Below are 14,343 nucleotides of genomic sequence, written 5' to 3'. Positions count from 1 at the left end.
AGAGAGAGAGAGAGAGAGGTTAATATTTTAAATAAAATTATCTATAAATGAGTTTCTGCCATGTCTCTTGGGTCCTGAAGCCATACAGCTTCTATTTCAGAATCATGGTTGAGCTATTCTCTGTCCCTCCACATATGGCCTGACAACCTTTTCCTCTTGTAACAACCAGCCTTTCTTAAGTGTGGTCTAACCCCTTAAGTGTGATGACTGACCTCTACATTCTGGTTTGGGAATTCTCTAAGAGAAAAGAAGATATCTAGGGACAGGAACTACATGCAGGTCCAACTCCATCATTGAAACCCAGTTACTGGAAGCCAGCAGCAGGTAGCTATTGTGTCTCCTGCCTACATGATTTGTCATTCTGGGAAGACTTCTTGAATCCCAGTGACCTCAGCTCCACATTCCTTTCTTCCCTCCTCCTTTTATTCCTCTCAACTTATACTCTCATACCCTAGGATTGCTTTTCAAAATTATATACCAGCTGTGGACAAAGCACCTACTTTTAAGGGGGAAATTTTGTTTTCTATAACAGTTTATTACTGGGCATATTATGAGATGAGGAGATAGCATGGAAATAAAAGTATGGTTTCTTACTTCCTTTCTCTTAAAAAACATATGTTATGTTTTGACTTATTTTCTTCTATGTTATGTTGATATGATGTGATATGGTATTTTGAGGTAGGATCCCAGTAGCTCAGGCAGGGTCAATACTAACATAGAGCAAAAGCTAGCCTCAAACTCACAGGGAACCACTTGCCTCTGCCTGCTTTCCATATGGGTCACCATTTTCAATTGAAACTGTGATTTCTTTCAAGATTTGAATCAACTCTTTCTATTTAAAAAGTTACACAAAATGTGAAGCATATGCTAAGTGTACTGCATATACTAGCAAGCAATCTCAACATGGCCTCAGATATCAGTATTCACAGACAATCCATAAAGAAACTGAGTTGTTATGCTATTTGTAACATCCACACTAATGTGTCTAAGAAGTTGACAGGATACATCAAAGCAATAGTCAACTGAAACACCTATGGTCATGGCAGCTCTGTATTGTTGTAAAGTCATGTTTACCCTCTCTGAGTCACAATACTATATTTGAATTTATAGTCCCAGATATTTTTGAGAATAATCTATTCATTTTACTTCCATAAGTTAAGGCAAGCTCAACCTACATCTGAGTTATGTTAGGAGTTGCCCGAGTGAATTTCTTATGTCAATGGTAAAGATGTATTATAATATTAGCATGTTTTGTGAGAGCTGGGGGGAATCAAATGTACCAACATTGAAAGGTCAAGGGTCAATGTTGGATCTCCAGCATCCAGGTAAAGAGCTGAGCTGGACTTTCAAATTTGTCATCTCAGGGCTAGGGAACATATTTGTTGCTTGCTAGTCATCTGGCCTAGTTGAATGATTAAACACTAGGGGAAACTATGAGACCTTTTCTCAGAAAGCAAGTTGTAGAGAGACAGAGGAGGAAGATACCTAGTGCTGACTTCTGGCCTCCACACACATTAATCTGGATATAAATAAAATTCATCCCTAATTGTGAACTTATGTTCAAATAGCCACGACTATATTCCTTGGAGGCCCATTCTCAACCTTGTTTCTAGGATCCCTACTGCTAGAGTCATTCTAAGCCAAAAGCATGTTTGTTTATGAAACATGTGAACATAAAAATCTCACATATTCTCTCTGTTAAACATCCAGAAGACACATTTTGGAGTTTAGAATCAGGACAGACATATAAACTTGCATTGCCTCCCACGGTTAACCACTGACAGAGTATGATATGTGTTACCACTAATCAAATCTGTTAACAAAAGTTGAATTCATTTTGCAAAATTATAGCAATTTTTAGGAGAAATTTTTTTAAATAAAAATGGTACAATGCTTGTCATGGCTCATTTGGCCACTCCACATACATGAGAAGACCTCCCTGGAACCTACATAAAGTTAGACACAGTGGCACATCTCTGTAATCCCAGAGCTTCTGTGCAAATATAGGAAGTGGAGCCTGGCCAAACCCAGAAGTTCCTGGCCTGGTTAGTATGCCATACACAAAGGAGAATGAGCAGGCACTCTATCTCAAACCCATTGGGACTCAAGAACCAATATCTAATGTAGTCTTCTGTCCTCCATTCAACTGCACACACAAGCATAAACATATAAAGAAAACACACACAAACACACACACGACTTAGCTCAAAGACAGGGCAAACTGGTTCTAAAGGGCTGAATTTGAGCCATCATCATCTGGGTTTCAGAATCATCCTAAATGTGTTCTAACAAGTTCTAAACTATGAATGAACTCTTCTGGAAGACAAGTCCCTCCTCTGGCTATTTCTAGGTTTCAGGCTTTTTCTTCTCCACCATGAAATCCTGAGCCAATCCCAGTTTCTCTCATCCATTGTTTTAGCAGTCTGATTCAGAATGAAGGACACAAGTTTCTCTTTCAAATATCCTCATTGATATTTGTCTGCCTGGTGATACCAGCACAATTTCATTTAACCCATTTGACATAAGTTTAGTGTGAGAAAGCAGAATTCCTTCCTGCCCATAGCTCTGAAGCAATGAAACTCACCTTGGTTCCTAATGTGGGCTATTTGCCCCATAAACTCAAGCATGTGAGATCAAAAGTATTGCCCTCTGATAAAACTGAATCAAAATTCAGAGGGGTTAAAATAATTTCTCAGTGCTATCGTGCAGTGTATCAAAAACAGGACTAGAAAATTAAGTCAGTTTGTGATGCCCCTGAGTCTCTGTCACAATTTTCAACTCAGTTCTGAATTCACAGCATTCTTCCTTAAGTTGGGTTAAACTGTGGAATAAGTGATACTTCGTGAAGAGCTATCTTTTACTATTCTACTGACTGTAAGTAAGCAAATATAAAATTCAAAGGAGCTTCGATTTCTTTGTCTAGTTAAGTGCTTAGCTGCTTCTGGAAACTTGTTCCATTTGCCAAATCTCAGACACCATTCTGCGGGAACCAGAATCAGAATTATATCCAAGACCACCAAGTAGGAGGGCACTGATTAGGCTTGTTCTCTTTGCTAAGATATTGAAAGAATTATTATTGCCACAGGGAAACAAACAAAGGACAACAGCATATCAGGGGCTCTTTTGAGAGCTCTAGCTACAAAACAGAATGAGGAATCGTTTCTTATAGGCATCAGGGAAATCATAAAGTTTCACAACCCCATCATGTGGTCAAACTATCCCTGTTTCTTGCCTGGTATGAGGAAGCAATGAAATCACTGGAAAGGAATGTGTGAGTTGGAGGATTCATGCTTACCAGAGCCCTCTGAGGTCATGAGGGGTCTAAAACCCAAGGCATGTCAGCTCTCTTGGTTCCTGTCATTCTTCTGGAATCCAGACATCAATTTACAGTCTCAGAGTCATGCTCATGACACAGCATCTGTCTCTCCCTCTAGCAGTAGGGATCCTAGCACCAAGGTTGAGAATGGAGAGAAAAAGGGCTAAGATGGGCCTAACTTGAACAGTGACTGTTGTTAGATTGCAATGCAAGTGATATATTTTTTCCATCCATTAAAACTTGAGAAACATTTGCATAAATAAATCTTTATCAGAAGATGTCCCAAGAGAGTTCAAGGTAGGTGTTTCTAGAGCAGGTTTCACAGATACGTGCCACAGTGAATGCTACCCAGCTTTCTGTGGCTTTCTCCCTTCAGCTTTTGCATGTTGATTGGTCTTGAAATGTCCTCATACAACAGAAGCTTATCTAATAGTCATCAATATCTTCTTACACAACAGCATCTAAATATACCTAACAGAGGGTACTTCCCTATAGCTTATAATTTGTTAAGGAAGATCATTTTTTTTCCTAGAAATTTTAAGCAGAATTCTGTTTAGAACCTTTGGTTCAGGTTTGGTTGCAAGTCCTCATCTCAGACTTGAGAATTATATATCTAGAATTTACATTCTCTTTCCTAAAAGTGGATAAAATAAGGACAGGTAATTGAAACAGAGATAGAAGAATGGGAGTCACAAAATTCAACAATCTGATCTCTATCTATAGATGTTTGTTCTGGAGGCACACCTCAAGCTACTGAATAGTAAGCATGGGATGTTTTTATACCTAAGCCTTCTTTTGAAGGTGTCTCACTACCCATCTTCCCAAGAAGACTCTTATATCTCTTCCACTCCTTTATTCCTGAGAATCTATACCCACATTCCCATTGGCATATGCTCTTCTCTTCTCTAAACCACTGACATGTTATTCAGGGCAAGCAGGTAGCTTTGAAATTTGATTGCTGCATTATCAGTCCCTTTCTTCAGGCTTTATCTGCTCTAACAAGATTTATGATGCCTTGATTATCTCCATATGGCTTAAATTTCTAGGCACATCATTAATTCTCCTGATTGATGGATTGTAGAAGGAGTATACCAATGGGAAAGAAAAGGCCTGGCAAGGAAGCACAGGTAACAGGACTTCCCCATTCATATGCACTTCAAGCAAGTGTGATTCTCATTACATCCCAACATCTGTCCTTTAGGATGCTGTGATCTTTGTGGTGTAATTGGATTTTGAGCCCTTAGGGAGCATAATGTGCAAAATTCCTTTGCCCAGATAAATAAAAGCTTCAGCTTCAAGGTTGTCTAGCACAAAATATTATGTGCAAACTGCCTATCATGTATTATACTATTTGATATAGCCATATGATTATTTTTTTTAATTTTTAAATTTCCTGATTTATGTGCTTGTTTGATTGGTTGGTTGTGGGTGAAGCTGCTACTTCTCATGAATTCACATGGAGGTCCGAGGACAATTGTCAGATGTCTCTTTCCACCATGTGGCTTTGAGGTATGGTCAGGTCAGCAAGCTCCTTTACAAGACTAGCATTCCCCCACATGTTTATATATATTAACTAATTAATATGAATAATGAATATAAATATAGTGACTTTATATAAAATAGAATATAAAATATCTATTTTAGTGCAAACACTATAGCTAAATGACTCATCACTTACTAAAAAGTAATAGCATATTCGATTAGTTGCTGGCTTTTGATGTTCCCTATAATAATGTTCACTTACTTGGGGATGCTACTCCTATATATTATAAGCCTGAACCTGCCCCCACAATTCCAAAATTCCAAAGCTCCCTTCCATTCCCACAACAGACTGTTTTGAGGGCAATTCTCTATCTTGCATTCCACTTCAGCGAAGTTTCTCATAAAAACACAGCTATATTTTCAATTCTGTCACAGCCCAAATGATTTATCACAAAGGATAATACTAAAATAATATATAGATTAGCCTACACGATTTGATGATGATTGTGGGTTTACGTTACCTCCATGAATTTATCAAGAGAGGGGAATTCAGATCTTCTGAAACAGGAATTAATTGAGAAAAGATGATTTGCTGTATGCTTGTACCCCATCATGTGCCTCTGTATCTCAGTTGAGATGCTGCCAGACTTGGACAGGGAACCAACTTCCTTTATCTGATCCTACTTACTTCCATGTTGTAATATGAACTAACCAGTATCCCCCAGAACTGTGTCTCTTGTTGCATATGTAGCAGAGGATAGCCTATTAGGCCATCAATGGGAGTAGAGGTCCTTGTTCTTGCGAAGATCATATGCCCCAGTACAGGGGAATGCCAGGGCCAGGAAGCAGGAGTGAATAGCTTGGGGAGCAGGGCACGGGGAGGGTATAGGGGACTTTGGGGATAGCATTTGAAATGTAAATGAAGAAAATAATTTTTAAAAAGAAAAAAGAAAGAATAATAGGCTAGAAACTAACTATAATACTACTGCAGCGAGGGCAATGAGATTTAGGGAATTTCCTTTGAGAGAAGTACTTTTGCATTTCCAGTAAATTTTTCTTTGTGCAGATTTCCAGGGTGTCCTGTTACACCACCTGCAGGAGAATAGTAAGGGCTGACAGGTGTGCAGTTCTGAGAGATTAGTGTAAGCTGCTGTGAATGTAATTTATTTCCAGTTGTGCAGCATCTGCCATGTAAATAAGGGTCATGCAAATCAACATCTTGCAAATCAGGGCCATGCAAATCAAGTTCATATAAATCAGGACAGTCTTGGTTGATCAAAGCTCAACACTAGACCAAGTTTGGGTCACCAGTTGGCAGACTGCAGCTCTGTGGTGTCAGGTTCAGCAGTCCTTTGTTTGTACTCTGGGATTCCTGGCCAATCTTCTCACAATTCTCTTATGGCAGACTGGTTCCACAGTCTGGTGTTTTATTAATGGCCTGCACTCCACATTTATAAGGTAAAATATGGTTGGTTGATTTATGTATGCAATGGATAGTGATGAACTTGGTAATTAGCAAGGTAATTAAGGGTAGCTCCTTAATCTTTTACAGTGAGTACTGATCCTTCTTTTGTAGCTAGTTTGAGATGTATAATATATTATTAATTATATTCATCTCATTGCATAATAGAAAAGCAAGACTATATCCTTCTGTCCTTCTGATTTGTCTAACACAATTGAGCAATAATACTGTAGCCAAAGGCTGACCTCTCCACCAACAAATCAATTCCAACCTCTCAGAGATCAATGTTTGAAGTCCCCCCCCCCAGCCCCTGTCTTTCTGTTCCTGGCTTCTATAACAGTTTCTTAGGTATTTTCCCTGTTGTCACACCTGACAGGAATTCATGCTTATTTATTTATGTATTTATTTAGTGTTTGACTATTTCCTACTGTGTAGATGTATCACATTTCCTTTATCCATCTCTTTGTGGATTGCCGATTCTGTATTATGCGTCGTAATTACCAATAACACTCAAAGTGGCATATGGAATCAATATTGTCACCACCAAAATATCAATATGATTCTTTACAGAATTAAACAAACATAAACTTGAAGGTTAAGGGAAGCTACCAAAGACTCTGAATACCAAAAGAGATCTTGAGAAGTCTGAGCAAAGTATAAAGGATTCATAGTATCAGACTCACTTCAGCTTACGGAAATGATGTTAACTTCATGTAAAGCCTGTGAAATGTTCTATCATCTCCTTCCATTTGCCCTTATTCAATTTTATATAAAATTCTACTACCACCACAATTTTTTCTAGCTACCTTTGTGGTCCAACTCCCCCCACCCCAGTTTTATTTTGCAATGTATCTCAAGCATATATATTCTATTTCTATAATTTTTTATATAAGGTTACTCTGTGTAGAGCAGACCTGTCTTGATCTCAGGATTCTCCTATCTCAACCTCCAATTTCTGGAATTTCAGATATGAGCTATCCCACTTGGAATATCTACTTGAAAATATGGATAAACTATGGCAACATACCTACTTTGTAATAACTAGCTAAATAAAACCAACCTCAGTAGGAAGAAGAAATTAACTACTCAATGTATACTAGGCACTAGAATCTACTAACTCATGGTATTAACATTTAATACAGCCACTGGATAAGTGTGGTCACTAGCTCAGTCTTATAAAGGCAAGCTTAGGAGAGTCATTCAGAGTCTCAGTAAGCCACACCAGTAAATCATAATTATTGATCATAATATTAATAATAAGAAAAGAAAGGAGCCAAACTCAAGTAAGTAGCAGAAACAAAACTTCACTCTTTTCACCCATGAACTCAACTGTATCATGGGAGAGCAGTTGGAAATGACTGTTGAAAGCTCAAGAATCAAGCTTAAGAGAGACACACTGAGGTTTTCCTTCTCCATCTCTCTAAACTGACACCATAACCTTGCCTTAAAGTCCACTATGTAGGGCAGCTAAAGAGATCATTAGTGCCAGCAAATGGCTTGAAGAATTCACAGGACCATAGTAATAAATTTAATGAGCCTTGTTTGTCTCCAGAACTACCCTTACTCTGGATGGCAATTATTTTACTTGCTTCTTTGAATCTGTCTGCAACTTCAGGACACATACACACACACACACATACACACACACACACATACACACACACACACACACCTTCATTCCTATTTTTAACAACAATAAAAGCAGCCCTAGTACATTTGATTCATTGCCCAAGATTACTGGTTGTGCTGAAGGAACTTTCATATTAACCCCATATAATATTCATTTTAGGGGACAGAAGACATGGCTCAGTGGTTGCAATTAAAAACTGTTTTTCAGGGAACCTGAGTTTGGTTCCCTCAACCCACGTGAGTCATCTCAAAATCATCTGTAAATTCAGCTCCAGAGTATCTGGCATTTCACCAAACATGGGCACACATGTGGACACCTCATACACTGACAGATAATTAAAAATAAAATCTTAGCTGATAGTGGTATACATCATTAATTGCAGAACTTGGGAGGCAGAGGCAGGTGAAGTTCTGAGTGCAAGGCCAGTTTGCCCTAAAGTGTAAGTTCCAGGATAGCCAGTACTATGCAGAGAAAACCTACCTTGAAAACCTATCATCATCATCATCATCATCACCACCACCACCACCACCATCAAGAAATCAATACATAAATATCAATGGCTGGGCATGATAGTGCATGCCTTTAATCTCAGCACTCAGCAGGTAGAGACAGGCAGATGTCTATGAGTTCAAGGTCCTTATTGTCTTCATAGCAAGTTTCAGGCAAGCCAGGACTGCAAAATAAGACCTTGTTTTAAAAGAAGTAATAAAATATTTAAAAAACATTCATTTTTGTTTGAAATCCTTTAAACACAATGTTGTCTGTCCTGTAGTCCTTTGATAGGCAACAAGAACACAATTCAATAATGAGAGGGAAGGATCCTGCCTAGAATTGGGGGAAGGATGTTTGTTTGCCTGTGGGAAAACCATAGCTCCTTAACCCACACTCCCCTATAGATATAAGACTCAGCATCTTAACCAAGATCCTGATGCTCCCATATACAGATTCACATATGTTTCATATGGAGAATTGGTGTGCTTTTACTCATTTAACTTCCACACAAAGATGTGTTTGAATCAAACCCATGATCACGTATATTAAGGCTGAGTTGAAGTTTCTGATGAGTTCAGTAATTATAAATTTACTGGGTGTCTTTGAGAATGGGATAGCATATCTAAAGGAATAAAAGTTCCAGAAAACTCCATGGCCCACAAAGTTCATGTCTTAGCTAAGATTTCCATTGTTGTGAAGAGACACCATTACCAAAGTAACTCTGATAAAAGAAAACATTTATCTGGGGCTTCCTTATAGGTTCAGAAGTTCAGTCCATTATCACCAAGGTAGGAAGCATGGCAGTTTCCAGGGACACCTGTGGTTGGGGGGAGCCTAAACTTCATCTTGACCCAAAGACAAACAGAAGTCTACTGTCTTCCAGACAGCTTGGAGGAGGGTCTCAAAGCCTACTACTCCTGCAGTGACACACTTCTTCCAAAAAGGCAGCACCTCCTAATAGTGCCACTTCTAGGCCAAGCATATTCAAACACAACATTCTACTCCCTGGCTCCCATAGGCTTGTCAAAACACATGAGTCTATGTGGAATGCACCTAGCCATAGTATAATGAAAAATGCATTTAGTCCAATTTCAAAAGTCTGCATAGTCTATAGCAGTCTCAACAATGTTAAAAGTACAAAGTACGAAGTTTCTTCTGAGATTCATCCAGACACTTAACTGTAATCCCTTATAAAATCAAAATCAAAAAAAAGCATATCACATACCTCCAACATAACAGGATATGTATTACCATTCCAAAACCTAGCCATGAGGAAATAATGGACCAAAGTAACATCAAAAACCAGTTAAGCAAACTCAGAACTTTGCATCTTCATGTCTAATGTAAAAGTGTAAAAGCTGTCTTCACATTTGAAAATCCTTCTATCTTTGTTTGACTGCAACAAAGTTTTTCTCTTGGCTTGGGTCCCTTCCCTGCTTGCAGTTTTCCACAACCAGTATCCCACATCTCTAATATCTTGGGGTATCCAAGGCAACTTTAAATTTAGACCTTCTTGTTCCAATATCAGGAATCCACACATGATCTTCTGGACTACACCAAAGGGCTTGGGTCACTTCTCCAGCTCTACCTTCTGTAGCAGTCTAGGGTCTGGTTAACTCCACACCACTCTTCTTGGTGATCATCTCATGGTACTGGCATTTCCAATACACTGGGTGATGTGTTTATAAAAAGATAAAGGGAGGAGTAATATGTTTTGGTGGATGTGTGATGAGGTGTGATGGAAGGGGGTTCCTCAGGAGGCCAATGCTGAGGCATCCCTTCCTCTTGAAGGATCAGTCACATGACAGACAGTATAGTATAGAATAGTTTATTTAGGTCATGGGCTAGGGAGTCAAGATGATAGTAGAGGTAGAGAAAGGGGGAGAGAGAAGGAGGGAGGGGAGGAGAGAGAGAGAGAAAGAGAGAGAGAGAGAGAGAGAGAGAGAGAGAGAGAGAGAGAGAGAGAGAGAGAGAGAGAGAGAGAAAGAGAGAGTAAAGAAGTAGAGGCCAGGCAAGAGCATGTAGAGAGAGGGGGGAAGGGAATGGGGAGAGAGAGGGAGCAGGAAGGCAAGAGCAAGAGAGCAGCAAGAGAGAGAGGAGGGGGTAAGCAGCCCCTTTTAAAGTGAGTCAGGCATACCTGGCTATTGCCAGGTAACCGTGGGCCAGAGCTTAGAGAGAATGCTTATGCCTTCCATTTCTGAATACTAGTTCATTTCAGATGAAAAGTCCAAATGAAAACAATAACTCATCAATAACAACTTTCAGACATAAGAATTTTTTTATTCAACTGCAAAAGCATAAACAATAGTTTAGTTGGGTGAAACCTTGCCCCAAGGTCACCATTCTTTTAATCATTTATCTCCTTGAACATAGGATTCAGATCCATTTCACTTTCTGATGTCCCTTTATTATTTGAAGCATGCATTTTGTTATTTTTGTTTGGTAGCTTGCTACACTTGATCAAAATGCACCTCACGCTAGTCATAACAGCTAAGATCAAAAATTCAGGTGACAGCAGATGCTGGCAAGGATGTGGAGAAAGAGGAACACGCCTACATTGCTGTTGGGATTGCAAGCTGATACAACCACTATGGAAATCAGGCTGGTGGTTCCTCAGAAAGTTGGACATAGTACTACCGGAGGATCCAGCAATACCTCTCCTGGGCATATACACAGAAGATGTTCCAACCGATAAGAAGGACACATGCTCCACTGTGTTCATAGCAGCCTTATTTATAATAGCCAGAAGCTGGAAAGAACCCAGATGTCCCTCAACAGAGGAATGGATACAGAAAATGTGGTACATTTACACAATGGAGTACTATGCAGCTATTAAAAACAATGAATTCATGAAATTCTTAGGCAAAAGGATGGATCTGGAGGGTATCATCCTGAGTGAGGTAACCCAATCACAAAAGAACACACATAATATACATTCACTGATAAGTTGATATTATCCCACAAACTTAGAGTACCCTAGATACAATTTGCAAAACACATGAAAACTCAATAAGAAAGAAGACCAAGTGTAGATACTTTGTTCCTTCTTAGAATGGGGAACAAATACCCATGGAAGGAATTACAGAGACAAAGTTCATAGCTGAGACAGAAGGAAGGACCATCCAGAGACTGCCCCACCCAGGGATCCATTCCATAAACCACCACCAAACCCAGACACTATTGCATATGCCAGCAAGATTTTGCTGACAGGACCCTGATATAGCTCTCTCTTGTGAAGCTATGCCAGTGCCTGACTAATACAGAAGTGGATGCTTAGAATCATCTATTGGATGGAATGCAGGGCCCCCAATGAAGTAGCTAGAGAAAGTACCCAAGGAGCTAAAGGGGTCTCCAACCCTATCGTAGGATCAACAATATGAACTAACCAGTATCCCCCAGAGCTTGTGTGTCTAGTTGCATATGTAGCAGAGGATGGCCTATTCGGCCATCAATGGGAGTAGAGGCCCTTGGTCTTGCGAAGATCATATGCCCCAGTATACGGGGAATGCCAGGGCCAGGAAGCAGGAGTGGGTGGATTGGGGAGCTGGGCAGGGGGGTGGGGAGGAGGGTATAGGGGACTTTTGGGATAACATTTGAAATGTAAATGAAGAAAATATCTAATAAAATGCTCTTCTTGAGACTAAATTAGAGAACAAACACTCTGCTGGGCTTTTTTTGAGACTTCCTTTGGGCAAAAAGCCTTTGCATTCTTCACCAAAACACCACAACAACCATCTGTGGCTCACTTACTGTAATTCTTTTCTACTGAAACCTCTTAGGCCATGTCAGCCGAGATCAAGTCACCCTCAGAAACAACGTATTCCATATTCCTACTAGGATTGTCCACTAAACCACACTGAAGGCATTCCACTGCTTTCAAAATTCCCCAAATCTACATTACTCCAAATAAAAGCTTGATCAGGCCTATTACAGCTGTTGTGTTTTATAAAAGATAAAGTGGAGACAAAATATGTTTGGTGGAGTTGCAGTAAGGTGTGGGGGAAGGGGGTGCCTCTGCTGGCCCACGCTGACATCCTTTCCTGCTGACCAGATACACAGATTTAGTATAGAATAAAATGTATTCAGGGCATGAAGAGGGAAGTTGAGAGGGTAGTAGAGACAAAGAAAGGCAGAGAGAGAGAGAGAGAGAGAGAGAGAGAGAGAGAGAGAGGAGAGAAAGGAAGAGAGGGGTAGAGAAAGGAAGAGAAAGGGAGAGAGAAAGAGAGGGGGAGAAGAAGAGAAGAAAAGAGGAGAGAGGTAGAGTCAATCCAAGTGGCCCAACCAAGTATCTAGGTGTTCCGTCACTTAGTCATAGGAAACAACAAAGAAACAGAACCAAAACTACTTTCTGGCTTTCCTGCCTCCATTAAGGACATCCTTGGAGCTGATGAGAATGTATAATGCCCTCTAAGGAAATGGGATTCCCACTCTACTTGGCCTGCTTCTATCCTCTGTTCTTGCCTACTGTTGAGGGAACTATTAAAAAATGAACAGACACGTTCCTGTGCTAGTGCTAGCTCTGCCATGTTCTCCTGGAGGTACTCTCTCCAGCAAGCTGCTATTGCACCTGATTGCTTGGTTCCCAGCTCTCATTCACTTGTCCCTGGGACAGCTAGTTCCCTCTCTGCCATCTGCTCTGTCCCACATTCTAGTAATTAAATGGAACCACCAACCTTGGGTTTGCATATCACAATACCCAGTAACCTGGCAAAATCAAGACTCCTAATGCTTGTAGTTAACCAATCAGATTTATATATCAATAAAATAACAATTTACAAGATGCCAATACAATAATTTCAGAGCCAACTGATAATGATAAAACTTTATCCTAATTGTGGTTACCTTATGAAATCATCACGTCGGACTCCATTCTCCTCTTGCTCTCTCCTCTGTTTCCCATCTCTGCAACTCTTTGCTCTGCCTCCTTTTCCCTGTCCAATCATAGGCCTCCTCTGCACCAATTTAATTGGACAGGGAAAATCCTACGACAGCCTACTATAAGGAAGTTTCTTTCAGACATGGGCTAAAATTTAGCACTACTTATAAAAAAAAGAAGGTAACATTAATTTGATGATCACCTCTTGTCCCAACAAATTTGTTATTATATCATGAAACCTTGTTATTTAATAACAATAACTGAGATTTCTGAAGTTTGGCAAAAGTGAGGTCATTGACATTTAAGGCTTCTTCCTAAAGTTTATCTTTTTCCTTTATTATATATATATATTTTGTCACAGTGGTCATTTTTCAAACACACTTTCTTACCTAAGCCTGATGAGGGTGGAATAATGTCCTTGAGCAGGTAAGATGCTCCTGTAGGCAAAGATGCCTGGGCCAACCCTTGCAGTCTGAACTCAATTCCTGAAACCTACATAGTGGAGGGAGAGAACTCCCTGACAGTCATCCTTTGATTTCCACACTTGAGCTCACTAAATAAATGTTATAAAATAATAAGAGAAAGCACCCTTAGTTCTAACCAGCACCCATGCCTTTTCTGCTATGCACTATAACATTCAAATTTCACAACCCTATGGAGAAATAGGTCTATTTTCTCAGGAGTCATTTGTCCAAGGTCTCAGGTCTGCTAAGGCAATAGAAATTTGCATGCTTTGCCTCTTTTGTTTCAATGTTATCACATGTTTGTGGTCAAGAACATGGCTGTTCTCAGATGATAACAGGATATATGTTGTTCTTTCTCACCCTTCCCTTTTCACATCTTCTAGGGAAGTCTTTTCTGTTTCTTCTCATCCTTTGCCCAGGTTTCTGCCTTGACAATGCCCCTTTTCCCCATTTCTTTTCTTTTTGGTACATGTGTGCTTATGCATGTGTACTGGTTACTTTTGTATCAACTTGACACAGCTGGAGTTATCACAGAGAAAGGACCTTCAGTTGAGGAAATGCCTCCATGAGATCCAACTGTAAGGCATTTTCTCAATTAGTGATCAAGGGGGAAAGGCCCCT

The sequence above is a fragment of the Mus caroli genome, unplaced genomic scaffold (assembly GCF_978045245.1).
Source record: "Mus caroli unplaced genomic scaffold, Mus_caroli_1 scaffold_1, whole genome shotgun sequence".
In the NCBI taxonomy this organism is placed as follows: Eukaryota; Metazoa; Chordata; class Mammalia; order Rodentia; family Muridae; genus Mus; species Mus caroli.
The sequence above is the reverse complement of the archived record's forward strand: the minus strand, read 5'-3'. Positions refer to the sequence as shown.